Source organism: Ursus arctos, unplaced genomic scaffold (assembly GCF_023065955.2).
Source record: "Ursus arctos isolate Adak ecotype North America unplaced genomic scaffold, UrsArc2.0 scaffold_20, whole genome shotgun sequence".
In the NCBI taxonomy this organism is placed as follows: domain Eukaryota; kingdom Metazoa; phylum Chordata; class Mammalia; order Carnivora; family Ursidae; genus Ursus; species Ursus arctos.
Genome location: NW_026622875.1, coordinates 51,926,877 through 51,931,026, shown reverse-complemented (window position 1 = coordinate 51,931,026; position 4,150 = coordinate 51,926,877). Strand labels below are relative to the sequence as shown.

Sequence of the window (4,150 nt, the reverse complement as noted above, 5' to 3'; positions counted from 1 at the left end):
TGATCTTTAGGTCCCCTGACCACATCAGACCATAGCCCAAATCACCCAAACATCCCAAATATAATGAGAAACAGAAGTAGGGAGGAGACAGATGTAGGGAAACCTAGAACTGGATTCCAATACCAAGCCACTACTGCCATGAATATGGGCTACTCACAGAAAGCTCTTTTAGTGCTTTATACTAAATCTAGCTCTAATACAAAAATCCAGAATGGTATAGAAAAAAATGCTACTGCAGAGAGCAATGCACTTGAGGGCTATAAGAGGAGCTGAAGTTAAACAGATGAAATTATACTTTTCTTCCTCAAATTGTGGGTTTTAAAGAATATGGAATAGCAAGAAAAAATATGTATGAAACCTATGCGACAATGATATGCAACCAATACTTGTCTGGTTCTTTTGTTCCTCGTCCTACAAGTTCTGAGCATCACTTATACCCATAAAAACTGAGAGAGCATGTGGCTACACCCTAGCACCCTTTCCCCACCCTGGGAGTACCTATTGAATATATATCCTGGTGTGGGGAAGGCACTCAAACTGGCATTGATTGAGCACCATTGTGCTGGTGCTTCACACTTGCTGACCATTTTATTCTCATGACCACCATAAAAATTAATCTTATTATCATCACCTTCCAGATAAAAACACCACAGATCATGGTAGGCATGGATTTGCTAAATATATATTAAATTTGACCTGCAGTCCCAAACATAGCACAGATATGCGATTGTAGAGGCTGACATATGGGGTCTTTCTAAGGTGGTCATAAAGAAATAAATATCTGTGAGCACAGTAATGACCCATTGAAATAGACATCAGTGTGGTTAGAGTTCAGAGAGAGGTTGCATTCCACTAGAAAATGATGAGAAAGCCCAGAGTCCATAGAAATCTCCCAGATGCTCTGTATGCAGTCTTGTTTAGGTCCAAATTCTTGCTCTCGAGCTCTCTGATGAAAGGTAACTCAAGGAATTTTTCAAGGTCAATACAAGCAGTGACCTCTAAGTCATAGTTCTGTTGCCTCTGAATTGCAAAAGAAAATAATTGCACCACATCTATAGCATATTAGTAGCAAAATTGGAAAGAATGTTACCCCCTCTGCTTCCCCAATCCCTCAGAAAACAGTAAGGACCAGAGGAACGTTGCACAGAACAGCGAAATAATTCAATAGTGTGATTTTTGTATTCAGGTTGATTAAAGATGTCACCTTGCCTCAACAAGCTTCGAGAACTGCCCAGATGGATCCTTTTTTCTCATGACTCATAAATTACACAGTTCGTTGAATCTGTAATTCACAGAAACATATCATGGTGTCGGTCTTGTAAACGCCAATGCCAAGGCACCAGCGCCTTTCATTATATGCTGTGATTATGGATTAAATGATTTCATAAACATATTGGTTGTTTCACGTTTGGTATGAGGCTGTCTTAGAGCCCCTACAATCTGTCATCGCTGTTAATGAGATATCGACCTCCTTGTAATCCAAGCAAAAAAAGTTCCCCTTTGAATGTCAGCCAAGAAGAAAACCCTCCAGAACTTCCACAAACTCCTCTCAAACCCCATATGTAGAATGGCCTCAGGAAAAGGGCCAGCAGCATGACTGGATGACAAGGGCTACCTCTGAGCATCATGAAGTATAGGCATTAGTGATGTCTGTGATCCCTTCTCTTCCCAAGGCAACACAGGCCATCTTAAGCAGGTGAAGCCCTTAAAGTAGCTTTCTCCAGCATTTCACTGAAAAGTCCCTTCCAGCAGAAAAGGGTGAACTGTGTGTACATGAGTCCTGGAGATAGGGCTGCTAGATCCTCCCATAATTTCAAATTTCCTGGAAGTCTTGGGTGATACCTTTTAAAGTTAATCATACAACTTGCATCCTGTTCCACAAAAGGTCCAGGCTTAATTTGGTATTTAAGTTAAATATTCCAGGAAGTGGAGCCATATTTCTCTGGACATTGAGTAGGCTGTGGTCTTTACTCACACAAGAGTCCCAGGGATCACAAACTTCCACTTTCAGAGCTTCAGTCTTAGCGAGTTTCCTAAATAGAACTAATTTCATGTAATATCTAAAATGGGGAAATTGCTAAGATTGAACTTAGTTTGCAGTTACAGAATATTCTCAATGTCTTCTTTCACAGGTGAATTAAGACATTCCTCTATATTCTTGCCAGATTTCATTTTTGAATGTTGTCTTTGTGTTACTGTTCGTAAATCATGGGGCAAAGATCTAGATAACTGGGGTTTTATATACATCTCTTTTTTAGCAATCAAACTACAGGTTAGGTGGGACATCACAAAGCAAACCCAGAAAGCAGATCAGATGCTAACATTTTTGTGTATAACAATGCTTGCACTTGGGGCTTTAGGGTCTTTAAAGGTCTTTGTATCAAAGGATCTGAAAGATATCTTCCAGTTGTATATATCTATAGTGGTGCTTCAAACTTCTTGTTCACATATACCCTAAAAGAAACTTGAAAAACATTGCACCGAGGCATTTTCTTATCAAGGTGGATGGCATAAGTTCAAGAGGTGAGACAAATCACACAAACACATTTAAAATCTTTACTTGCATCCCACTTGCTAATATTCCATTGCTTAAACGAAATCACATGGTTAAGTCCAACATCAAAGGAGTGGGGAAACGGACTCCCTTTATTGCAAGGGTGATGAGTGAAGAATTGAGTACATAAATCCAATTGATCACTTTTTTTGAAGGTTAGACAATTTATTGAGAACCTCCCCTTCCCACCCTCTCAGTCTTTAGGTCATTTTTTCCTCTTGTAGACCTGTGTGCTAGCCCCAGGACCATGGCTGGGGGCAGGGGCACGGCTCAATAAGGCCCATAAGGTAGGTGGCTGTAGCTGTTTACCTCGTACTGCATGAACACAGCTGGCAGGTTCTGCTCCTCATCTAGCGCTTTCACCTGGGGCCACCTTCTTGGCCTCCTTTTGCCCATAATTCTCCTGAAGGATCTTGGCTGTTCTGGAGAGGCCTGCTGAATACACTGAACCACCAGCCAACTGCATTTGTTGTCCTGGATGTCTGTGTCAGTCTTATCTGTCACACTAGGGTCCCCAAAGAGATCAAGGTAATCATCCTGAATCTTAAAGAACTCCCCCATCTCCAGCAGGATTTTCTTGGCATTGGCATGCTTTTCTCCCTGTTTATGCCTGCCATATACATGGCAGCAGCCACAGGAAGATAGAATGAATAGAAAGCTATCTTGTACTTGACAATAGATTTATACCTCTTTTTGGTGAATCTGCCAAGTCCACATTACCCTGGGGGGCTGTGATGAGGTCCAGGGTCTATCTGATCTCAGTCTTATAGGAACTCTGTAGGAAAAGCTCAATCAGTTTCAGGTAATAGGGCTGCTCCTGGCAGTAGAGATTCAGCAAGTGGTAGATACATGCTTCCAGAAACAAAACATCATTGATGGCATCCAAACCTATGCCTGGCTTCTGATACCAGCAGATCTGCCCCTGTAGGGTGAGAGATGAATCCATGATGTCATCTAACACCAAGAAGAAAGCTTGGAGCAGTTCCACACACCAGCCCACAGTCAGGGCCTGCCAAAGACTGTCAGCATCTTGCTTGCTTGGCTCCACCAGCTCCTGAAAAGCTATCCGCACTGTCAAACCCCACTGGTACTTGCCTCGGATGGCATTGTACTCCAAGACCTCCTTAAGCTGGGCATTTCCATCTCCTGTCTCCAGGTGGCCCATGCCATCCTCAGTCAGCACCTTGACAATCGGGGAGAAGTGCTGGATGAAATCCTGCTTTGCTTGGGCATAAGGGTCCAATTCCTGGTCTCCATCCATTCTGAGGGAGGAGTAAAGTGCTCTGTTCCTGGGTACCAGCTCTTGGTCTAAATCCAATTGGTAATTTAAGATTTAAAAACTTTCTTCTGATTGAATTATCATTATAATTATTGCAAACAGATATCAAAACACAAAAATATAATTTCTGAAAAATAATTATTAAACATAAATAAATTTTTTGGGAAACACATCTCTTAATGATAAGAAATTTTTAAAAATATATCCTATAACTGTGCATAAATATTATAAACATAAAAACAGCAAGATTCAGCATTAATTTATTAACTAATTTTCGTTTTTATAGATAAGAGCATTGAGAAACTTTGTTTAAATAA

At 41.0% G+C, this 4,150-nt stretch overlaps 1 pseudogene; it reads right to left on the bottom strand.

Annotated features, from left to right (window-relative positions):
* Positions 1-2,719: 2,719 nt before the first annotated feature.
* LOC113253718 (farnesyl pyrophosphate synthase-like) lies at positions 2,720-3,839 on the bottom strand (annotated as a pseudogene).
* Positions 3,840-4,150: the final 311 nt, after the last annotated feature.